Consider the following 27,160-nt stretch of genomic DNA (forward strand, 5'->3'; position numbering starts at 1 on the left):
GAATTGAATAAAAAAGTCTCTTGAGTCTCAACTTGTATTCAGATATATCGAGCAGAGTAAGTGGCTTTATTGGTATCAAGTTTTTTTCCCCTCAGTGACTCAGGGTGCTATTTTTCTAGTTTAATTCAATGCTGTATATAATTGTGTGTGACTAATACAACTTACTTAGGTGAGTCACATGCCAGAAGATGAAATTTATAAAAAGTATAGAAATATATCTGGTGGAAAAGGGAAGCAGAAATATACTTTTTAAGGTTATTCAAATCATTATGGTTCTTTCCTAAGGCCTTTTGGCCATTTGCAAAACATTAGGTTTAGAATATGAATAATAAAGGGGAGGGTAGCTAATAATTTGTTTAAAGAAATACTTATAATGCATGTGAGGTTGAAAAGGAGATTTTTAAGTGGGGAGTTGATCATTAGATCTGAATAGATCTGAATAGATTATTAGAGCTGAAAGGTACCTTAGAGATTATCTTCTTTAACTCCCTAATTTTATAGATGAGGAAACGGACTTTAAAAAAAAAAAAAAAAAACTAAAACACCCTCATGTTTCTTCTTCTTCTACTACTATTTCTTCTACTATTATTACTGCTGCTACTACTGCTACTACTACCACCACTAACAACCAGCTGCTACTACTGCTACTACTACTACTTATACTACTACTACTACTACTACCAACAATAAAGTCACAATTTTATATCACTTTTTTTGTACTATCCCCATTTAAAGGATAAGGACAGTGAATTTCAGAGAACTTAAAGAATTTGTCTAATATCTCTCAATTAATTAGTGGCAGAGCTAGAATTAGAATCGTAGTTTCCTGAGGCCCACTTTGTCCAGTACTTTTTTCCCCTATCATACCACATTACAAAAATTGGAAATATAATCTGTAAGCCAGAAATAAGAAAAATCTATGTTTACATTATAGATATAATTTTTTTTAAAAAGAGACCATTATTATAAAGCAATACAGAATAATGGAAAAGACTCTGATCTTAGAACCTGAAGACCTGAGGTTGAGTGGAAGATGCATTCCTCTGACTATATCACTTGTCCTATCTTAGCTTCAGTTTTTTCGAATAAGATTGTTATATAGAAATATCTTTGTAATCTTTAAAGCTCTATAACAATAGAGGCTAGTGTAATTTTTAAAAACACTGGTTCATAGCATGACTGTGGAAAAATCACAAGTCTCAGATTTTTTTTTTTTGTAAAGTGGTATTAATTCCTTCCTGCTTCACAGTATTATTATAAGAAAGAACTGAAAGCATTGTATAAAAAAAAAATGAGAGCTATTGATATGTTAGACTTTTATTCAATTTCTTCTAATTATCATTTGACAGCCAAACAAATGAACTCAACCATGTACCTACATAAAGAAATACTGACATCCTGTGGTGAGTTAAGATCACATGCCCTTATTCCTTAAATACTTGATTCCTTAAGTCGACACTAAATGGAAATGGATAGTTCAAAGAAGAAAAAAAAAAATCACAGATAATTCCCATATTTTGTTTAGCAATAGCTGAATTCTTATCTCATCCTACCAGTCAAATATTTTTTTTACTTGTGTAATTTTTTTTCCTTTTTTTAATTAATTTTTATAATTATAACATTTTTTTTTGACAGTACATATGCATAGGTAATTTTTTCTTTTTTTTACATTATCCCTTGTACTCCTTCTGTTCCGAATTTTTGCCCTCCTTCCCTCCACCCCCTCCCCTAGATGGCAGGCATTCCCATACATATTAAATATCTTATAGTATATCCTAGGTACAATATATATGTGCAGAACCGAATTTTGTTGTTGTTGTTGTTGCAAAGGAAGAATTGTATTTAGGAGGTAAAAATAATCTGGGAAGAAAAACAAAAAAAAACAAAAATGCTCACAGTTTACACTCATTTCCCAGTGTTCCTTTTCTGGATGTAGCTGATTCTGTCCATCATTGATCAATTGGAATTGGATTAGCTCTTCTCTATGTTGAAGATATCCACTTCCATCAGAATACATCCTCATACAGTATCATTGTTGAAGTGTATAATGATCTTCTGGTTGTGCTCGTTTCACTCAGCATCAGTTGATGTAAGTCTCTCCCAGCCTCTCTGTATTCCTCCTGTTGGTCATTTCTTATAGAACAATAATATTCCATAGCATTCATATACCACAATTTACCCAACCATTCTCCAATTGATGGACATCCATTCATTTTCCAGTTTCTAGCCACTACAAAAAGGGCTGCCATAAACATTTTGGCACATACAGGTCCCTTTCCCTTCTTTAGTATTTCCTTGGGATATAAACCCATAGTAGCACTGCTGGGTCAAAGGGTATGCACATTTTGATAACTTTTTGGGCATAATTCCAGATTGCTCTGGATTGATTCTTTCACAACTCCACCAACAATGCATCAGTGTTCCAGTTTTCTCACAGCCCCTCCAACATTCATCGTTATTTGTTCCTTTCATCTTAGCTAATCTGACAGGTATGTAATGATATCTCAGAGTTGTCTTAATTTGCGTTTCTCTGATCAATAGTGATTTGGAACACTTTCATATGAGTGGAAATAGTTTTAATTTCATCATCTGAAAATTGTCTGTTCATATCCTTTGACCATTTATCAATTGGAGAATGGCTTAATTTCTTATAAATTAAAATCAATTCTCTGTATATTTGGGAGATGAGGCCTTTATCAGAACCTTTACCTGTAAAAATGTTTTCCTAATTTGTTACTTCCCTTCTAATCTTGTTTGCATTAGTTTTGTTTGTGCAGAAACTTTTTAATTTGGTGTAATCAAAATTTTGTGATCATTAATTGTCTCTAGTTCTTCTTTGGACACAAATTCCTTCCTCCTCCACAAGTCTGAGAGGTAAACCATCCCATGTTCCTCCAATTTATTTATGATTTCGTTCTCTATGCCTAAATCTTGGACCCATTTTGATCTTATCTTAGTATGTGGTGTTAAATGTGGGTCCATGCCTAGTTTCTGCCATCAGTCAAATATTTTTAAGCATGATAAACAAGGAACAAACTGAATTGATCACAATATCAGATCTCCTCTCTTGTTGGATGTCATTGTATGCTTTTTCACAAACTTTCACATCCATTATCACATTTGATCCTTAACAATCCAGTGATGGGAATCCCAATCCAAAATATAAGAATAGGAGATGGAGCCAACATGGCCAAGTAGAAAAGGCATATTCAAGTCAACTCTTTCCAACATTTCTCTCCAAATCACTTTAAAATAACCTTTTAAATCAAAGTCTTGAATGGCAAAGCCAACCAAAAGTCAAAGTAATTCAATTCTCTAGTCCAAAACAACTTGAGAAGTAGGAAAGAAAAATTTAAGATCCAGAATATAAGCTGGTCTATACAACACATGGATGAAACAGCAGTGATGCAACTAGATGGTGGTGAAAAAAACAAGAGCAGCTTCAAGAACACTTGACACAATAAAGGGATATAGCAGTTGGTTTAAAAAAAAAAAGAGAGAGAGAGAGAGAGAGATTACAGGAAAACTCTGTGCTAGCCCTGGATATAATAGCAGGTATCAGACATTGGCAAATCTGTCACCAAATCCACTTCTAAGTCATAGTTCAAGGGCAAATAAAAGTGTTTTTGTCCAAGAGGGAATAGGAATCATGAGAAACAGAATTGTTTCTGGCCACAAGTTCATGGACTCTGAGGAACAACATCAATTTCCAGTTCCAAGGTATCATAGGCCCTGAGAAGTAGTATTGATTACAATCCCAAGAAGTCAGAGGCTCTTTCTGGGTAAGGACCAGAGTCCAAGAACAGGAAAGCAGTGACTACACATCTCCTCAGGACACACAATCTTGGAAATGATGAAACTTCCAAACACCCAGAACTAGCTCTAAAAAAAAGGCATTTTAAAAAATCCTGAAACTTGAAGCAATGCCATTCCCCATTCATGCCAATTATAGAGCCTAACTTTAAAATACAGTTCAAAATCAAGGAAAAATTGGTGGGAAAACTAGCAAACACCCACAAAAATTAATTTTACCATGAAAATGATATATTATAGTGTCAGGGAAGATCAAGGCACAAAATCAGACTTCAGGGTTGGCATTCTATCCATGGAAACATCTAACTGTCCCCAAAAGACACAAAAAATCAAAGAAATAATACCTTAAAAACAGAATTTGACAAATATAATATAAAAGTTCATTGAAGAAAACAATAAATAAAGTCAAATAAGTGAAAAATAGAAGAAAATTTGAAATAGTTCAGAGGAAAAAATACTAACCTTCAAAATAGATTGAAAAGACATAATTCAAGAAATATTGAAATACTTGAAATTCATGATTAAAAAAGCCTAGATGTCCTATTCAGAAAATCCAAGGAAAACTTCTACAATATTCTAGAACCATAGGTAAGATAGAAATTTTAAAAATCTACTGATTGCAACCTGAAAGAGATCCCCAAATGAAAACCCTGGTACTTATAATAGCCAAATTCCAGAGCTCCCAGGTTAAAGAGAAAAAAACTTCATTCAGCCAGAAAGAAAGCATTCAAATACAATCTAGCCACTATCTGGATCACACAAGATTTAACAACTACTATTTTAAAGCATCAAAAGTTTTGGACTAAAATATTTGGGAAAGTAAAAGAGTTGGGATTACAACTAAAAATAACGTACTCAGCAAAACTGAGTCTAATCCTTCAAGAGGAAAAAAATGGATATTTCTTGAAATAAAAAAATTCAAGTATTCCTGATGAAAAGACTGAATAGAAAATTTGACTTTCAAATATGTGTCAAGAGAAACAAAAAAAGGATACTAGAAAAAGAAATCATAAGGGAATCAATAAGGTTAAACTGTTTATCTTTCTATATAGGAAGATGATATATGTAACATCTAATAACTATCATTATTAGAGCAGTTTAAAAAAGAACGCTTGAAAGCATGAGTGATTCAGTTATATTAAAATGATTTTTTAAAATAATAGACAAGAAAGAGGGATGTCCTGGAAGAAGGGGTAAGGGAGAAGTAGAATAGGGGAAAGTATCTCACAGAAAAGAGTTACACACAAGAAAAAGATTTTACAATAAATGGGGAAATACTTGGGGAGAGAATACCTTAATCTGACATCTAAATTGGTTCAAAGAAGGAAAAATATATGCATACTTAGTTGGTAATAGAAATCTATCTTAATCAACAAGGAAGTAGGAAGGGAATGGGTTAAGTGACAGGAGTGGGTGATAAAAAGTACAGCAGATGAAAGAAGGGAATGCTAAAATGCAAAATAAATTTTAAAGGAACAACAGGATTAAAAGAGAGATAAAATGATAAACAGGAGAAAATGAGAGAGAAGGAATACACAGTTAGTTTACACAATGGTTAATGTTAATGGGATGAAATCATGCATAAAATGAAAATAGGTAGCACACTGGATGAAGAAACCATAATTCAACTCAATGTTGTTTTACAAAATGTACACTTGAAATAGAGACATACAAAAAATTAAAATAAAGGGAATGGAATAGAACCTATTGTGCTTCAACAACTCTGCTTTTAAAAAGTGATAACAATCCTAATCTCAGACAAAATAAAAACAAAAATGGACATAATTAAAAGAAATGAGCAGTAAAACTATATATTGCTAAAAGGAAAATGCTATGTTGTGATCCACACTCAGTCTCCATAATCCTCTTTCTAGTGGCAGATGGTTCTCTTTATCACAAGACCATCGGAAGTGGCCTGAATCATCTTGTAGTTGAAAAAAGCCACATCCATCAGAATTATCATATGATCTTGCAGTTGCTGTGTACAATGATCTCTTGATTCTAGCCACTTCATTTAGCATCAGTTCATGTAAGTCTCTCCAGAGCTCTGAAATCACCCTGCTGATCATTTCTTGTAGAACAATAATATTCCATAACATTAATATACCTTAAATTAATCAGTCATATTCCAACTGATGGGCATCCACTCAGTTTCCAGTTTTTTGTCACTACAAAAAAGGCTGCCACACACATTCTTGCACATGTGAGTTCCTTTTCCTTTTTTATGATCTCTTTGGAATACAGGCCCAGTAGAGATACCTTGAATCAATGAGTATGCACAGTTTGATAGCCATTTGGGCATAGTTTCAAATTACTCTCCAGAATGATTGAATCAGTGCACTTCACCAATAATGTATTAATGTCCCAGTTTCCCCACAATCCCTCCAATATTCATCATTATATTTTTTTGTCATCTTAGCCAATCTGAGAAGTGTGTAATGATACTTCAGAGTTGTCTTAATTTGCATTTCTTTGATCAATAATGATTTAGAGCATTTTTTCATAAGGCTATAAATGGCTTTAATTTATTCATCTGAAAATTGTTCACATTCTCTAACCATTTATCAATGGGAGAATAGCTTGAATTCTTATAAATTTAAGTTAATTCTGTATGTATTTTAGAAATGAGGTTTTTATCAGAACCCTGGAATGTAAATTTTTCCCCAATTTATTGCTTACCTTCTAATCTTGTCTGTATTCGTTTTGTTTGTACAAAAACCTTTTAACTTAATATAATCAAAATTATTCATTTTTTGTTCAATAATGAACTCCAGTTTTTATTTGGTCACAGATTCCTACCTTCTCCACAGATATGAGACGTAAATTATCCTATGTTCTTCTAATTTGCAAAGCTAACATTTCTAATACAATACTGAATATCAATGGTGATAGTGGGCAGCCTTGTTTCACTCTTGATTTTACTGGGAATGGTTCTAGTTTTTCACTATTACATATAATGTTTGCTGATGATTTTAAATAGATGCTATTGATCATTTTAAGGAAAACTCCATTTATTTCTCTAGCACTCTTAAATAGGAATGGTTGTTGGATTTTGTCAAATGTGTTTTCTTCACCTATTCATATAATCATATGATTTTAGTTAATTTGGTTATTGACATATTTAATTATGCTAATAGTTTTCCTAATATTGAACCAGCCTTGCTTTCCTGGTATATATTCTACTTGATTCTTTTACATTTTAATGGTGCATTATCTTGGGAATAACTTAGTGAAATCTCTTTGCTAATATTTTATTTAAGTTCTTTTCCATCAATATTCATTAGGAAAATTGGTCTGTAATTTTCTTTCTCTGTTTTGGCCCTGCCTAGTTTAGGTTTTAGCACCATATTTGTGTCATAAAAGGAATTGATTTTTTTTGTTTTTAGAGAAAAGGAAAAAAAAAAACTAAAGAGTGACTATATTACCAGTGAAGATGAAATTAAAGCAATCATCAGGAGATTTTTACCCTGTAACATGGTAGTAAAACTGACAATTTAAGTGAAAATGAATACAAACATATAAACTGGCAAGGTGTTAAATAACCCTATTTTAGAAAAATATATATTGAACAAGCCATAAATGTGATCCCTAAGAAAAAAATTCCCAAAACCAAATAGATTTTTATAAGTGAATTCTATAAACTAATCTTGAAACTATACAAATATATATAAACTAGTTGAAACAAAAAAGAAAAATTCCTATTAAATTCCTTTTATGACACAGATATGGTTCTGATATTTAAACCAGAGAAAGTAAAAAAAGAGAAAGGAAACTATAGACCAAGCTTCTTAACATAAATTGATTCAAAAGTTTTTAAAAAGATAACAGCAGAGAAAGCAGACCCAAGATGGAGAAGACACATGCATCTATCTAAGCTCTTCATTACCCTCAGACTACTTCTTTTATGAAAGGCCTCAGAATTGGTGTTTAACTGTCAAAATCCACGAATATCAGAAGTACAACACATTATCAACAGAAGGTATTCTCAAAAATCAGAAAAGGTCTGTTTTTACTTGCGGGTGGGGACAGTTTGTCTAAGTGCAGCATTAGATAAGTAGGAAGAGAGAGCATGGAAGGCAGCTCAGGCTGAGCAGACCTGAGGGGACGGGGTGTGGTCTCAGCCTGCAGAAAATTTGTAGGGAGAACTTTACCACAGTGTTAATTACTTTGCCCTGTCAGCAAACCAGTAGATCACTAGAAAAACTTCAACCCCAAAATGCTAGTGTTTCTTGGTTCCTGGCCACACCCGCCCAACACCCAGAGTTTTTCAGCATGCTCTCAGAGCACAACCGCTGTGCAGACCCAGCACAGCCATTGCTGCCCCACAGCTGCTTCACTGCTACTTTCAGTTGTCTGTAGAGGAAGTTTGGTAATACCATACTGTCCTAAAACCAGACTGCAGTTTTTTTGTTTTGTTTTGTTTTTTGTTTTTTTGTTGTTAAAATGAGTAAAAAGTTAAAGCAGACTCTAACTATAGATAGCCTCTAAACTGATAAGAGAGTAGACTTCAAGCCCTTAGGAGGCTAAAAAGAGATTGTCTCTAGATGAAATCCCAAAAGAGGATATGATATGATCCCCACCACACAAGGTTCTCATAGAAGAAATTAAAAAGACTCTTACAAGAGAGCTAGAAGAAAAATGGGGAAAAGAAAGTGAAGCTTGGCAAGAGGGTCTGGATAAATCATCCTACTTATTTAAAGACAGAGTGGATAAAGAAATCAGCTCCTTAAAAAATGGAATTAGTGATTTGGAAAAAAGAAAATAGCTTTCCAAAAAATAAAATTGGCAAAATGGAAAAAAAATCCATAGAACAAAACAACTCATTTAAAAACTCAATTGAATAATTACAAAAAGAAATAAAAAAGTAAATGAAGAAAATAAATCATTAAAAATTAAATTGAAAAATGGAAATGAATGACTAAGGAGATGCTACGAATCAGTCAAACAAACCCCCAAAAAATTAAAAAATAGAAAAAAAAATGTTAATTATATACTTGGGGAAACAACAGACCTGGAAAACAGATCTAAAAGAGATAATCTGAGGATTATTGGACTTACTGAAAATTATGATAAAAAAAGACCCTAGACACTATTTTTCAGGAAATCATCAAAGAGAACTGCCCAGATGTTATAGAAACAGAAGGCAAAACAGACATTGAAAGAATTCATAAATCACCTACTGAAAGAGATTCCAAAATCAAAACTCCAAGAAATATTGTGGCTAAATTCCAGAACTAGCAGACCAAGGAAAAAATATTACAAATAGCTAGAAAAAAAAATTCAAATACAGAGAAGCCACAATAAGGATCACTTAGGATCTAGCAGTTCTACATTAAAGGATCAAATGGCCTGGAATCTGAGGCTAAGGAATGTGATATGCAGCCAAGAATAACTTACCCAGCCAAAATGAGCATTTTTTCCAGGGAAGAAACTGAACATTCAATACCATCCAAAGAGGATGGATGAAAAAAGCAGAACTAAACAAAAAGTTTGACCTCCAAATATAGGACTCAAGAGAAACATAAAAAGGTTAAAACAAATCTTGGGAACTATATTTCTGTTATGAGCATACATAAATAATACATGTATAATTTGGTTTTATTGTTATAATATAAAAAAGAAGCTAGAGGTAGAAAGGAAATAGTATCAGAAAAAGGGAAAAGTGGAGGTACTACATTTCATGAAGAGACAAAAGAAACCTATTACATCTGAGGGAAAAGGGAGGGTAATGAACGTAGTGTGTATCTTACTCTCATCAGAATTAGCTTAAAAAGAAAAATATTAGACACATTCAATTTACAGAGAAACTTCTTCTACCTACCTCAGAAAAGTGGGAGAGAAAAAGTGAAAAGGGAAGGAGTAAGCTAAGCAGAAGGGAATACAGAAATTGTAAAGAAAAGATTTAAGAAAAGGGGAGGGAATCTAAGGTGGGGGGGAAGGATCCTAAAGAGGGAGGGCTGCATGAGGCAAGTGGTGCTCACAAATTTAATATTAGGAAGGGGGTAAGGGGAAAAGAAAAGAGAAAAGCATAATCTGGGGTTAACAAGATGGCAGGAAATACAGAATTAGTGATTTTAACTATAAATGTGAATGGTGTAAACTCCCCCATAAATTGGAGACAGATAGCAGACTGGAATAAAAGTCAGAATCCTACAATATGTTGTTTACAGGAAACACATTTGAAGAAGGACAATACATGCAGGGTAAAGGTAAAAGGCAAGAGCAGAATCTACTTTGCTTCAGGTGAAGTAAAAAAAGCAGGGATAGCCATCCTTATCTCAGATCAAGCAAAAGCAAAAATTGATCTAAATTTAATTAAATGAAAGAGATTAGGAGAGATTAGGAAGAGCACTATATTTTGCTAAAAGGTAACATAGATAATGAAGCAATATCAATATTAAACATATATGCACCAAATGGTGTAGCATCTAAATTCCTAAAGGAGAAGTTAAGAGTTGCAAAAAGAAATAGCAAAACTATAATAGTGGGAGATCTCAACCTTGCACTCTCAGAACTAGATAAATCAAACCACAAAATAATTAAGAAAGAAGTTAAAGAGGTAAATAGAATACTAGAAAAATTAGGTATGATAGATCTTTGGTGAAAACTAAATGGAGATAGAAAGGAGCACACTTTCTTTTTGACAGTTCATGGAACCTATACAAAAATTCACCATATATTAGTTCAAATGCAGAAAGGCAGAAATAGTAAATGCATCCTTTTCAGATCATGATGCAAAAAAAAAAAAAAAAAAAAAAAAAAAAAAAATTACATTCAATAAAAAGCCAGGGGAAAATAGACCAAAATTAATTGAAAACTAAATAAATTCATTATTTGACAAAAACTGCTGGGAAAACTGGAATGTAGTATGGCAAAAACTAGGGATAGACCCCTACTTAACACCATACACCAAGATAAGATCAAAATGGGTTCATGATTTAGTCATAAAGAACAAAATTATAAATAAATTAGAGGAACATATGATCCTCTCAGACTTGTGGAAGAAGAAGGAATTTGTGACCAAAGAACTAGACATCATTATTGATCACAAAATAGAAAATTTTGATTATATCAAGTTAAAAAGCTTTTATACAAACAAAACTAATGCAGACAAGATTAGAAGGGATGCAATAAATTGGGAAAACATTTTTACAGTTAAAGGTTCTGATAAAGGCCTCATTTCTAAAATATATAGAGAATTGACTCTAATTTATAAGAAATCAAGCCATTCTCCAATTAATAAGTGATCAAAGGATATGAACAGACAATTTTCACATGACGAAATTGAAACTATTTCTACTCATATGAAAGGGTGTTCCAAATCACTATTGATCAGAGAAATGCGAATTAAGACAATTCTGAGATATCACTACATACCTGTTAGATTGGCTAAGATGACAGGAAAAGATTTTGGAAGGGATGTGGGAAAACTGGGACACTGATACATTGTTGGTGGAGTTGTGAACTGATCCAGCCATTCTGGAGAGCAATTGGGAACTTTGCTCAAAAAGTAATCAAATGTGAATACCCTTTAATCTAGCAGTGTTACTACTGGGTTTTTACCCCAAAGAGATATTAAAGAAAGGAAAGTGACTTGTATGTGTCAAAATGTTTGTGGTAGCCCTTTTCATAATGGCTAGAAACAAAAAACTGAATGGATGTTCATCAATCAGAGAATTGCTGAATAAATTGTGGGATATGAATGTTACAGAATATTATTATTCTGTAAAAAATGACCACAATCCGATTTTTCTTCTGCAACAAGAGAACTGTATAAATATGTACACATATATTGTATTTAAGATATACTTTAACATGTTTAACATGTATGAGACTGCCTGCCATCTAGGGAAGGGGGTGGAGGGAAGTAAGTGAAAAGATGAAACAGAAGTGATTGCTGGGGACAATGTTGAAAAATTACCCATGCATATGTTCTGTCAATAAAAAGCTATAATAAAATAATTAAAAAGATAACAGCAATGAAATTACATCAACATATTACAAAAAAAAAATCATACTATATGATGACGTCAGATTTGTACCAGAATTTCAGGGCTAGTTAAATACTAGGAAAACTATCAACATAACTGATCACATCAGTAACAAAAATAAAAATAAAAATCATATGGTTATATACATACATGCAGAAGATGTCTTTGAAAAAATGTAACACATTCCTAATAAAAAAATTAAAAATCATAGAAATATAATGAAGCTTTTCTTTAAGATTATAAATAGTATTTATCTTAAATCAAGAACAAGCATTATCCATTATGGGGGTAAACTTAAAGCCTATCTAGTAAGTTCAGGAGGAAAATAAGGATGTCCATTATCACCACTGTTATTCAATATTTTTCTAGAAATGCTAGCTATTGCAATAACAGAAGAAAAAAAATGAAGAGATAATAATATGCAATGAGGAATCAAAACTGTCATTCTTTGCAAATATGATGGTATAATTAGAAAATCCTAGAGAATCATGTAAAGGACTAGCGGAAACAATTAGCAACTGTAATAAAGTATCAGGATATAAGATTAAATCACATAAATCATCAGCATTTATATATATTATCAACAAAACCCAGCAGGAAAAAATAGGAAAATTTTGCTTAAAATAACTGCAGACAATATAGAATATAAAATATCTGCTAAAAAAAAAAAAAAACAAAAACAAAAACAAAAACAAAAACAAAAAACAAACAAAAACAAACAAACAAAAACAAACCCAGGCACCAAATGAACACAATTACAAAACATTTTTCACACAAATAAAACATATCTTAATAATTGGAGGAAATATTAATTGCTCATGGATAGTCCAAGTCAATATAATAAAAATTATGATTTTACCTAAATTAATTTACTTATTTAGTACCAAATTTATCAAATTATCGAAGAGTTATTTTATGCATAAAGAAAAAAATAAAATTTATCAGGTCAAAAACATAAAGTGCATCAGTGAAAAAAAGTAAAGGAAAGTAGACTGGAAGTACAAGATTTCAAAACATATTATAAAGTGTTCATCATCAAAACAATCTGGTACTAATTAAGAAAAAGAAAGACTAATTTGAAGTATGGTTTTTCATGATGTCAACATGTATAATTTTTATCAAATTCTTGTCTTCTCAAATGGGAGTAAAAGGAGGAGAGGGAGAATGTGGAACTCAGAATGTTCAATTTTTCATATATTTGGAAATATTTAACAAAATAAATAAAATTATATATAATTATAATTTAATAATATGAGAATACAAATTGTAATAATATAATAATAATATAAATTTAAAAATTATAAGCCAGTGGAAGAAGGAAGAATTCCTATTTGAACCTAGCTCTTTTTGGCAGCTAGGTGATAAAATAGATAAAGCCCTGTCTGGAGTCAGGAAGACCTGAATTCAAATTTGGCCTTAGACACTATCTAGATGTGTGATTTTGGATAAGTCATTTAATCTCTACTTGCCTTAATTTCCTCATCTGTAAAAGGTGAGTAATGATAAAACAATTTTCAATTTTTTTTCTTGAGGACCTAATGACATCATATTTCTGAATTATTTAGGACTATGTCTCATAAGTAATAAGTACTATATAAGTGCTAGCTTATTTATTTTGCAATCAAACTCCTATAAAAAGTCATCTATAATCATTGTCTGTACTTGTTTCACCTTTCAATCTTTTATAATCTGGTTTCTGATTTCCTCACTACTAAGTTAAAATTGCTCTCTTAAAGATTATTAATGATCTCTTAATTGTCAAAACTAATGAATTTTTCTAAATTCTCCTTTTTCTTAACCATTTTGCAGCTCTTACCATAGTTGATAACTTCTCTTTCCTAGACACCTTAACCTTCCTGGGTTTTCATGACACAGTTCTGTCCTGATTCTATCCTTTTCTAGAACTTTTCAAGTTCTAATCATGAAGATCTCCCAAGACTGTTCTGGGCCATCTTCTTTTTTTCTTTATTCTCTTAGCAATCTTATCATATCCATGGACTTAACTGTCATCTACATACAAATGACTCCTAATTCTACATACCCAACTACAATAGACTATAAGAAAATAAATTGAGCCTTGAATTACAACTGAATATCAACATTGAAAATTCAAAATACCCAAAACAGAATTTATTATCACTTTCCTTAACCCACCTTTTATAAATTCCTTATTTCTGTGGAAGGCATTCTTCTAGCCACCTAGTTTCATAACCTTGAAATCATCCTTCAATCATCCTTTTCCTTTCTACTTTACTTAGAATTTGACACGACATCTTTCACAATATAACTCTAAATACTTTTTGAGACTTATTGTACATTAATTTAATTTACACACCCTCTATTCCAACCAAACTAATCTACTTGCCATGCTTTGTACTTGACATTACTTCTTGCAATCTTTGTTCTTCTGAGAGGCTGGCTGTTCTCTATGCTTGGAATTCACTCTCTCCCCTCACACACTCTTACAATTCATTGCTTCTTTCCTTACTCAACTCAAGTGTTCCTTCCAGAAAAAAAGACCTGTCTTGATTCTCCTGGTTGCTACTTCCTTCTTCATACTTACAAACTTTTTATTAGGGAAAAAAGAAGAAAAGTAAGTGATGTGGCATATCTACTACAGCTTTAAGGTTTTCAAAGCACCTTTTATATATCATCTCAGTATCCTCATAACAACCCTGTGAAGGAGGTGCTATTATTTCTATTTTATAGCTGAGGAAACTGAGGCTGGAAGTCTTCATTAATGGACTTTATCAAAAATCACATAACTTGTAAGAGTTTGTCTCTGACAGGATTTAACTTTGCTTTCTAGTGATAAATCTAGTGCTCTAGCCACTGTATAGTTATTCTAGCTGCTGATTTTTAAAAAATATATATATTGTACTTAATTAACTCTATATGTATTGTTTCTCTCTAGTCAGAAGTAAACTCCTTGATGACAGGATTGTTTAATTATTTTTTTTCCTTAAGTACCTTATTCATTCATTTAACATTTAATAAGCATTCATTAAGCATTTACTATATGCCAAGTGGAGTGGTAAGTACTTAGGGCATAAAAACCAAAAAAAAAATTATTGCCTTTAGGGAGTTCATTTTATAATGACAGGAAACAATATACACAAAATAAGTAAATTCAAGGAAGATAATATTGTGAAGCTGGTATTTCATGCCCCAAAGTCACCCCACCACATTAATGCTATTTCAGAGTCATAAGAACTTGAATTTGATCTTAGATGGACATTATTGTTATATTTGAATCATTTTTCTATAGTGTTCAAATATGAACTAGTGTTGAATTTGGAGGTTTTCTTGACAAAGATTTGACATTTCCTTTTCCAGTTCATTTTACATGTGAGGAAACTAAGGCAAACAGGATTAAGTGGCTTGCCCAGGATCACACAAGTAAATATCTGAGGCTAGACTTGAACTTTGTTCTTTCTAACTTCAGCCCCTACTGTGCCACCTAGCTGCTTCAGACAGAACATTAGAGTTCTTCTAAAATAGATCTAGAGTAGATGACTTGCTCAAGGTCATAAGATAATCAAGGGCAGACCTGAGACTTGAACCCAGCCTCTGAGTCCAGATCTACTGCTGTTTCCACTGCATAAAATTGTCACAGATGGTGACTCAGCTTTTTCTTCAGCAGTTTTGTGGAGAATATGACTATATTCTCCAATAGACATAGCTCCTACCTTAAAATAATTCATTTTGTCTATTTGAGGCAGCAGTGGTCTAAAGTGCTAAAAAGGTTGCTATAAGTATTACCTTTAAATAATTAAAATTTCTCTATTTTTCCTCCTAAAATATGAATTGAATTAAACAGATTCTGAAGTTCCTCTCATTTCTTTAAGAGTGTGAGAGGGAGGAAAGGAAAAGACTTCTTGCCAAAGGCAATGAAGAGGGAAGGAAAGAACTGGAATTAGAAAACTAAATATAGTAGAGAATCAGTCTTGAATTATCAAGTTTGTTTGACCTCCTAGTATTATTTAAATGGAGAGATATCGACTAATGAAGCACCATCATTTCTTCTTAACATCTTGCATATTAGTTTTTATTCAGAAGCATTCATGCGTTTGAAAATATTCTTCATTATTCATATTGTGCCACAAGAATGTTATATTTGAAGAAACCATCATGAATAGAGTGCTCAATTTAACACTGAGATTTAGCAGGAAAATACTCTTTAAAAATATTCAATAACTACATTTTCAGGGGGCGAAATTGTGTTTGGGACTTAACAGTTACAGAACAATACTAATAGCTTTAGGATTCATTTCAATAGTGTTTTCTATAACAATTCAAGGACAAAGAAAGAAAAGTTAATTTTGTTTTGGGGGACTTCTTAAGTGCTAAAATAGAGTCCAAAAATTGTCTCAGATCTGACTAAAGATAATTGAAGAATGACTCCCTATAGTTTGAAGAATATTTAAACAAATTTTTAAAAGGAATGCTGAAATAGCATAACTTTGTAGTTAAATATGGATTCAGGCTTGAGATATTCCACAAAAATAAAATTATATGAATAATATATTTTCAAACAAACCTTGTAAACTTCTTAACTATAAATATCAATATTTATTCTGTTAAAAATGCCATTAAAATAACAGAAAATAAGAAATTAGAAAATTATAAAGGAGATGAATAGTTCCGTTATACTAATCTAAATTACCAAAGTAATAACTCCATTTTTTTTGATCCTTAAAAACTTAAAAACATTTTTGTAAGACTGGTGATTAAGTATCATCTCCATTTTGAAGAAGAAAAAATAGAGGCTGAGATATAGTGATTTGTCCTTAGATATATAGTTATTTAATTGTCAAACTTTGGGGACTTAAAATCTACCACTGAAGGTACTATAACTAAATGCTCTGAACCATCTTGATTTTATTTTAAGTCATGAAACCTAAGCATTTTCTTTTTTATACTTACTATATCTTGAATAATTTAATTATGCCTCACCATTGAAGAGAAATTTTGAGTTAGATTCCATCTCTGAAATACACATATATCTGTACTGTGTATATATATATATATATATGTATATATATATATATATACATATATATATATATACATATATATGTATATATATATATAAATAGAGAGAGAGAGAGAGAGAAAGAGAGAGAGATACATAGATATAGATATATATGGATACATGCCACATACATACACATTTTTCCCCTCTTTGTCCAGAAATTAGACAAAGATACCAGATAGCACATTGGACAAAGGACATGTCTGGAGGCAGGAAGAAATGAATTCAAATCTTATCTCAAGTAATGGACACTGGAGAAGACACTTAACCTATGTATGCCTCAGGTTTCTTATTTATAAAATGTGAATATAACTATAGCACCTATCTTCCAGAGTTGTTGTATCTCAAATGAAATTGGTAAGCACTTTGCATGCCTTGTAATCCTATATAAATGGTAGCTAATACTATTACTAGGTATTTGTGTGTGTGTGTGTATGTGTATAAACCATGTGTTGATAAATATGCATATGCATATATGTATACATGTGGGTTTGTGTATATATACAGTGTGTGTTTATGCATATGCACATGTGCATGCGTGCATGCTAAAGATGGAATGTATGTTAGAATTTTTCTTCTGTTTTTGGTTACAAGGATAGCTTGCTGAATGGGAAAAGGGACTGAGATGTATTCAGAAATTAAAGTGGTCTAAAAGCAAAAATATCAATAAAAATAAGATTTAAAAATATAGTTATGCCAAGGAGTTTCATAACTATCACTGGAAACTACTTCTAAATAAATTCCATTAATATGTGTTTCTGAAATACTCTCTTCCTTTTTTGATAAACTCAAACGAAGCAGCAAAAGGTGTTTGATTTTGATTTAATTTCTTTTGTCACAGAATAACCTTTTCTATCCAGTTCATGTCTCTATTTTTGATCTCTTGAAATTTATAGTATAAGATATTAATCTAACCTTAATTTCTGTTCACATTGCTTTTCAGTTTTCCTAACAATTCTTTTCAAATAGGGAGTTCTTCTGCAAGTAGTTAATGCACTTGAGCTTTTAGAATATTAGTTTATTTTGTGAAGTTGTTTCTGATCCTGTTATCTAATCTGTTCCACTGATTTACTTTTTTTATTTTTTAATTATCACCAAATAGTTTTTAGATCACTTCTTTGTAATATAACTTACTTAGTGGGAGTACAATTCTCCTTTCAAATCTCATGTCCTATCTATGGAATATAGGTTCCTCATCTGTAAAATTAAAGTTAAATTATCATCAGAGTCCTTTAAACTCAAAGTCTTATGATTCTATGAACTTATTATGAAATTATCATTATTTATATTGTTGTTTAAATAGGAATCTTGCAGACTTGCTATGAGGAAATTAAATCCCCAGCCTTAAAGTCCTATAGAAATGTAGTTATAAATAAAGATATACATATTAATATTTAGATATTAACATGACTATGTTTGATATATCAATATCTATGTATTTATATAGATGTAAATGTTATGTAACATCTTCTCTGATTTTTCTGTCAAAGACTAACTTCTGGACTGGCTAATCATATGTTTGACTCGATATGACATTTCTAATTTTCCAGGAACTTCAGCACTTGGAAAGCATAATAAATGAAAAGATGTAGACCAAAAGATTAAAGTAATCCATCTCTCCCTTCTCTGAATTACCTGCATACTTATAGTCAGAACCATACAGCTTGGTACATAATTGTTCTCTAATTACTTCATGTGTCCTAGTTTTGTTTTCCAAACTATATTATAAGCTCTTTATAACTTCTGTGTCCTCTAAAGCACATCAAATATTATTAGGTACATAGGAGGAACTCAGTCAGTACTAGATAACTAATCAAAGAAAGATTTGGATTTGTAATCAAAGGATCTGGGTTTGTATCTTGATTCCACTGCTTCCTACTTATGTAATTTATTATTTGAATAAATCACTTTCCCTTTCTAGATTGTTGTGTCTTCACAATGATTGATTTGAACTGGTTGTCTTCTCAGTTCCCTTCATGTTCTGAATCCTGTGATGTTATGATTCCTTGATTTTCATATATGTAAGATGGCACCTAATACTAGGAACTCAATGCAGTTTTTCAATGACTTCAGAGATTTCCTTCCATAAATATTTATTATAAGTAGATCAAGTCAAGGTGATATGGTGAAAGCCAGACTAGATGGAAGTCAAATGATTTCAATTTAGCCCTGACTTTCTCACTCTATATATAATCCAGTCTTTTTAATTACTTATGCATAAAATGATGGAGTCAGATAAGAAGAACCCAAACTCTCTACCCATATATACATCTCAGAGAACAGGAAGCTCTCAATATTTCAGAGTGAGGTTGTTTAGAGGGAGCTACCTGAGGATGAATTGTGGTGCCAGTATAGCACATTTCAGCTAATGTTAGGGATTACATCTTTAAGGCACTCCTTTTTTTTCAATTTACAGAAATGACATGTGGGAAGGACAAAGATTTTTGGTAAATTCAAAAAACTTAAGACTAAAGGATGGGAGAAGGTATATAGATTAATAGAAATGGGCTAAAGAGTGAACAACATTTATATTTGGAAGGCTATAAAAGCCTTCTAAATGTAGATAGAGACAAGAAGACAGGGGGAAAGATGGGGGGAGAGAATAAGGGAGTGATCCTTGGGGTAGGGTAGATTAAATAATAGGAGAGCAAAGTAATGGATAGCAGTAAAGCAGTAAAGGAATCCAGACATAGAATATAAGAGATAAATACAAACATAAAATAAAGATGAAAGTAGAATTTATTATGTTAAAAAAGTAGGAATAGAAATTATATCAGACAAAAGTTAAAATTAAAATAGATTTAACCAAAAACAAAAAATAGAGAAACTACATTATATATGCCATTAATCAATATTGTTTTAGACTATTTAAAATAACAAGGGAGTATAAGGCTGGAATATTGTTTTGATGAGAAAATGATGCCTTGGTGGAGCTAGAAAAATATAGAAAGGCTTGGACTCTGGAAGGAAGATGTTATACACCTTCAAAGAAACAGAGGACAAATAATCTTACATAGAGACATATGAATATCTATAGATATATATATATATATATACATATATATATGTATGATTATAGATATATATATATATACATGTATTATATATACATATTGTGTATTTATATATACACATATAAGTACATATATGTGTGCATGTATATATATATATATATACATACATGTGTGTGTATATATTATATATATATATATATATATATATATATATATATATATATATATATATATATATATATATATATATCCATGCTTAATTGTAGCCTTTTTTGGGGGGAGGCAAGGGAGGAAGGGGAAAAAAGAATAAGTAAAAAACTACATAGCAGAGAATAAAATTATACCTAAAAGAAGCAAAGATGGCTAGCTCTGAACATGATATATGATATTGGCTTTCTTGAAATGAAAATTTATTATTTTATATTTTGAATCTTCTTATGTTCTACTGTGCACATGGCAATTTTTTTTTCTTTTCCTATTTTGTATTTAAGTTTAAAATAAATAAATAAAAAACCTTCAGACTGAAAGATTGTTTAAACCCTTTCTTTTACAGGTGAGGAAACTGAAGCCCAGAGAAGGTAAACTGTATCAAAAGATATGTCTTATTTTGGTTTTCTTAATATATCATGTACATCAAAGCTTATAAGTTGTAAAATACATCTTATATAAATTATTTATCATAATTTGTATTATCACTATTAGCCACCCTATACCTTCTCCACAAATCTCTTCTGTGACTTCAATTTGTTATAAATATCATAATAATAAATAACTTACATTAATATAGCACTTATTCTGTTACAGAAACTGTTGAGTGATTTACAATTATTATGCCACTTTTTCCTTATAACCACCCTGAGAGGTAGGTGCTTTTATTATCTTCATTTTATAAATGAAGAAACTGAAGCATATATCATCTACTCAAGGCCATCCAATTAAGAAGTGTCTGAAGCTTGATTTCATCTAAGGACTTTCTGACTCCTGACCAAAAACACTCTATCATCTATTTGTCCCTGTATTCTCAAAATTTTTCACAGGAAAAGTCAAGCTCTATAGGTAACACTAAATTATAAAGATTTTCAGTTCAGTCTCTGCAAAAGGCTTGTGTTTCTGTCATCAAAGGACCAACTTGACTAGTATTAGGAGTGTCATAACCAGATCTTCGTATACCTGGATTCTTTAGCTATAGCTACTCATAAAGACCATCTACATTAAGGAAGAAAAAACTCACATTAACCACTCCATGGGAGAACATTCATTTTCATACCTCCATGTGTGAAATGAAATCTCTTACAACATAAAGATCAAAAACTCTGCAGTATCATCACATTTCTTTTTTTTTTTTCCTTTTTTCCTTTTAGTTTGTGTGTATGTATATGTAGGTGTTCAAATTTAGCCTTAGATACATTCTTGTATGATCCCATGTCAATTATTCAGCCTCTTTGGACCTAAGCTTCATCAAATGTAAAATGAGGGTATTGGACTTGACTTCCAAGTTCTCCAAATTCCCCAAACTTTAATCCCAAAAACCTAAATTTAAATTCATGTTGTTATTATACCTTTGTTTCAGTCATGTCTTCATGACCCCGTGGCAAAGAGACTGAAATGTTTTGCCGTTTCCTTCTCCAGTTCCTTTTACAGATAACTAACTGAGGAAAACAAGGTTAAGTGACTTGTACAAGGTGCCTGAGGACAGATTTGAACTCAGAAAGATGAGTCTTCCTGACTTCAGACCCAGCATTCCATTCACTGTTTCACCTAGCTGCCCCAACTAAAATTCATAATTCTCTTATTATTAGTGATCTGGAGCAGTCTTTCATTTAGTTGTTACTAATTTATAATTATTTTTTTTTAACTGTATATATTCCTTGACTATTTGACTTTTAGAAATAGTCCATATTCTTTTATATTTGGGCCAATTCCCTGTATATTTTAGCTATCAAACTCTTAGTAAAGGTAGTTTAAGCTTTGAATATTTTCACCATTTAACCACTTTACTGATTCTAACTAATGCAAAAAAAATCTTTAAAATGTTATCTTATCTAAATTGTTTCTTTAATCTTTTGCAGGATTATCTTTCTCTATCCTTTGGCTATCATTTTTTTCTCCTAGTTATAATTATGAAAATTGTTTCACTTTTTGTCCACTAATTTTTTTTTTAAGATATCAGAACCTAATTGTAGGGTATGGTGCTGACTTTAACCTAAACCTAATTTCTGAGAGACTACTCTCCAATTTTTATGGTAGTTCTTGTGGTAGAGTGAGTTTTCCTCCAAGTAGATTGTACTCTTGGATTTACAAAACACCAGACTATTGTATTTAGTTGCTCCTGAATTTGGACTATCTGTTCTACTGGACTACTTGATGAGGAGAATAAAATGAGGCTCAAAGGGAAAGAAGGTTCAATGCTTTCTTCTCCTCCCAAGTACCAAAGGCCGAGTCTGGTTAGGGAATGAATTTGCTACTCAATGCTGTGTTAAAACAAAGTCTTTATTGATAGTAAAGAGATAGAGCTGGGGACGCCAGAGCACAGTTGGCGGCACAAGGTAAGGATAAACCAAGTGCAAGGAATAGAATTTTGGAAATTCTTTTTATACATAATCAGGGTCATTGTATAGAGATGTTATCCAAGAGGTTCCAGAGAGATTTGTATATAAGACAAGAATTTCTAAAATTCTATTAATTATTTGTGTCTCAAGTTATCTCCTTTAACCTCTCCTAAGACAGGAATTTCCTGTTAATTATTTGTATCTTAGGCTATCTCTCTTAACCTCATCATACTTTTGTTATTTATTACCTGGTATCAAATAATTTTTATAATTACTGTTTTATAATGTGTCAATACATTACCCACATAATTTCAACAACTATTTTTGAGCGCCTACTAGGAAGAAAGCCCTGAACAAAGTCCTACATGAAATAGAAATGATTGCAAGACAGGGTCTTTGCTCATAAAGAGCTTACAGTACAGCTGGGAAGAACAGACAAACTTATCAAACTTGTTAACTATTACATACAATGAAAGTTTCCATATCACTGAAAAAAAAAAGAATATAACACAACAGTGAAAGTAATTAAATTTGAGCCCATCTATCACAAACCTAGTTAAACTAGTTTTAGTTAAAATTAAGTCAAAATTTAATTAGTATAGAGCAATCAGGTCTTTGTTCCAGAGCACAGCTTTGTTAGACAGCTTAGTTAGCAAGAATAATCAGTTAAAATAGGAAGTTATCAGATGCTGAACTGTATGAGCTTTTCTCTTTCTCCTAGCCTCTCTTCCTTATGGATTATTTCCCCCTGTCCCTAGATTACTATGCATGTATGTCAGGTTCTCTAACTTTTTCTTCTTCCTTATCTATTAAAGTCTTATTTCATGGCACATTTCCTGAATACCATTTCAGTTAATTTCCCAAAGCACAAATATTTCAGGTTGAATCTCTACCAATAGAAATAAAAAAAAAAAAAAAAAAAAAAAAGTTTCCTATGAATGGGTAAACTGGCCAGGTAAAGTTTTCTAAAAAAAAAAAAAAAAAAAAAAAAAAAAAAAAGGACTAGGTCACATGATCTTTATTCCCAGGGGTCTGCAGAGCCAAAAGATCAGGTCTTGGGACCAGGATGCAGGAAATCACATGGTCCCTTGGCCTAGAGTTTTCTAAAGGTCAGCCCCTAAATCAGCTGCAGAAACTAACAAGAAGTGATATGGCCAAAAGAATATAACATTGGTGACCACGGTTCAATGATGATTACTTCCTTTTAGTCTATCTGATGTAAATTGTGTCCCCTTAAACCTTGGGGGGGCTCTGATATAAACTGTGTCTTCTTTGCTGGAAGGGTGTTCCTGACTCTCCAGGCACCCCTCCTGGATAATTCCCAGATAAGTAATCTCATTCAATTGGAAATCTTGGCCTGGGGCATAGTCAACACCCTCTATTGAGTGGGTCAAAAAGCTCCCCAGCCTCAGGCTTAGATTAACCCAATATAATCAAGTGTTGGTTAACCCATCTTTGGAAAAATCCTAATAGGATTTTGCCCACAGATGAAGATATTTTCTACCCAGTGTAAATCCATCTTTGCAAAAATCCTAATCAAGAGTTTGCTTGCTAAGAAAGTTATCTTCTTAGTGTACTGTTTTCATTCTTTGCCACAAACCTAGTGCCTGTATTCATGAGGGTTTGCTAATTCTTTTGCAAAACCTGCACTACCCACCAAGGGGATCCCATAGCTGTAAAGGGATCTCTTATCCTAATTTCTCACATCTCATAATATCCAATGGAAAGGGTTGGGTCTTTTGCTATTTAACCAGCATTACTGTTTCCTGCTTGTTAAGTCAGGCACATGTTAGGATCTGAGATGCTTCCTAGGTGTGCTGGGCCTTTCCCTGCAGGGACTGAATAAATGCCTTCTCTTTGTATCTGAAGATGTCTCTGATTAGTTAATTTGGGGAAAGGGGTCTAGCACCTGTCCCACCCACCTAGAATGGAGAGTGTAAACTCAACTGTTGATTTGTTGTCCATTAGTCAATGGACACATTAACATCACAGTTGTGTCTCATTTGGGAAATCTGATCAATTTCCAATAGTGGAATAGTAGTTAAGGATTTTACTGTAGGTCACAGATCTAAAGTGCTGTACTTTTCACAGATCTTCCCTTCTAATAATTCTGTGGAGTAAATTGCACAAATATTCTCATCCTGAAGACTAAAGAGTTAGGGTGACTAGATCAGAGCCCCACACCCTTTGGGAGAAAACCAGAATTCTGAGAGCTCCTGCCAAAAGGTCAAAGACTGATTCTCTCCAATTGATTGTCTCTAAAGAATGTTTTAAGTATGGTCTTTTTATTTCCTACTTTCACTTTGGGGGCACTTGTCCTGGACAGCTCTTTACATTGAGAGTATTGTTTCAGAGTTGAAATTTTATAGTAGTTCAGTTTCTTTTGAAAATGATATTAGTACTTTCAATATAGCTGTATGTGTATAGCTGGGTATGACTGTTCTCTTATTGTTCTTGAGATGTTTCAGAGCCAAGAACAAAAGAGAGAGAGGAAAGATTTTATGCATGAGCAAATATTCATGAAAGAATCCTCCATGCAACCTCATGTGACTCAAAATGGCCAAAGAATATTGTATTTTCAGTGTGTGAAAGAATCCTGGAATGACCTGGCTTCTAGTCTCAAATCTGCCTCTTACTGGGTACATTAGTCAGATTGTTTCACCTAGCAGAGATTCAGAAATCATTTAAACTAACTGCTTACCTTTTACTGATAATGAAAGTAAGGCTTCCACAGACTAAAATAGTAGGTTCATGTTAACAAGATGAAACACATTAGAGATAAAATGCACTATCTTGCTCTTAGGATTAAAAAAAAAATCAAATAAACAATTGAGAAACATCTCATTTAATTCAGAGGAAAAACATCAGAGGTTTTCAGGGGACAATAAGCTTAACATAAGCCAACAATGTGACCTGGCAGCCAAAAAGTAAATGCCATTTTATGCCCTACTCAGACCAGATCTGGAGTTTTGTATTCAATTCTGGATTTTATCCATAAGAAAGAAGAAGTCAACACAAGAAGTATTTATTAGGTATATGCTAAGCATTTGGGATACAAAGAATGGAAAAAAAATAATGCCTTTTCTCAAGGAACTCAGTCTAATGGAGGAGACAATATATAAACAACTATGAACAAACAAGATACAGGCAGGATAAATTAAGAGATAATACACAGAGAGAAAATACCAACATTATGAAAGGTTTATGGAAAGCCTGTTTATAAAATATGTAATTTTAGTTGATACATGAAGGAAACCAGGAAGTAGAGATGAGAAAGAAGGGAGTTCCAGGAATGAGGAACAAAAAAAAATAAAATTGCTCAGAATCAGGATATGGAGTAGAAGGAATAGTTAGTAATGAAGACAAGGCTAATGGATCACAAAATAAAACAGAACATAAGGTGTGATCAGGAGAGATGACTAAAAACTATATTTAATGAGGAAAAAATGAAATCAGAATCTTTAACCCAAAGAAGAAAAATTTAAAGAGCAACTTTGTATTGATGAGGGATGGTATAGGACAGGGATGGAGCTTCAGTCTTTCTCCCTCCAAAGTTCTATGGGTGGGTCCATAGTGAAAGAATTTTGGGTACTCAAAGCTGTGATAAGAAAGGTTTTATTGGTTAGAAATAAACGCCAAGATGTTTTGGTGGGCAAATCACGCGAGAGAGAAGTGATTTTGCAAAGAAACATAATTTGAAAATTTTATTTTATACAGAAACAGAATAATAGAACTGAATAGGCAAGACTACTTAAGATTTTCCTGCTTCCAGAGGATGTGGGGACATTTAAGTTTGTATAAGAAAGGAGTCTTTCTCCAGAGAATGTAAGTCCATTTAAGTTTGTATAACGTTTTGTGGTGATTTTACATAACTTTACTGGGTTGTCTAGTTTCTCTCTCATCAATATCTGTTTTAAAATATTTTAAAAGATGTCCTTTTGAAGGAGAATTATCGCAAGCTACTGCTAAGCATGGCTTTCAGGAGAGAGAATATTTGAAAAAGCCATTATTGAATATTGAAGCTGAAGCATGAAGCATCACTGGCCAACTCTTTAGTGCACATACTCAGAGCCTAGAACAATTATTAAAAGAGACACAGATATGTTATATGTTCCCTAATGATGTTCAAGGACAGTCTACCAGTTGCCTTTCAAGTGAAAGCAGTGCACCAATAGGAAGCAATGTTAAAATAATAATTCACATTTTAATAATGTTTTGAAATTTGCAAAAGAATTTCATCACAATTATCATATGAGATGAAAAGTAAAAGTATTTTTATTCCATTTCACAGATAAGGAAATGGGATCAGACAACTAAATATATAAAAAAGAGAAGTTAAAGTTTTAAGTAAATTATAAGAACTTGAGATAAGGTAGGTAAATGAAAGCAAGAGACAAGTAGAGTGTCTGTGTAAATTGTATCTATTTAATAGATTAGAAACAAAATATCACAAAGAAAACTGATCCCTTAAACCAAGTTCTGACTTAAAAGGGGAAAAACTAATTAAAAATGAATAAAGGAAAGCCACAAGCATAATAAGCCTAACCTTTGATGTAAATGGATTTTAAAATCCAATAAAACAAAAGAGTGACAATGAATAAGAAAATAAAATCCAACAATCTAACATATGCAGGAAATGCATTTTAAAATGAAGACTTATACAAAATTGAAAGCTCATACATTTAGAGGCATTAGGAGAATTTAGAAATCATCTAGTCTTCCTTCCCCTGACCTACCATTTTACAGATGAAAAAGCTG

At 32.1% G+C, this 27,160-nt stretch overlaps 1 long non-coding RNA gene across 1 annotated transcript in view; it reads left to right on the forward strand.

The window, feature by feature from the left end:
• The window catches only part of LOC141556715 (uncharacterized), a 116,220-nt gene that overhangs the window by 52,972 nt on the left and 36,088 nt on the right, over positions 1-27,160 (forward strand). The window contains exon 3 of the long non-coding RNA XR_012486617.1: positions 26,120-26,227. This is a non-coding gene — a long non-coding RNA (uncharacterized LOC141556715). The remainder of the gene's footprint in view (positions 1-26,119; positions 26,228-27,160) is intronic.

This window comes from Sminthopsis crassicaudata, chromosome 2 (assembly GCF_048593235.1).
Source record: "Sminthopsis crassicaudata isolate SCR6 chromosome 2, ASM4859323v1, whole genome shotgun sequence".
Classification (NCBI taxonomy): Eukaryota; Metazoa; Chordata; class Mammalia; order Dasyuromorphia; family Dasyuridae; genus Sminthopsis; species Sminthopsis crassicaudata.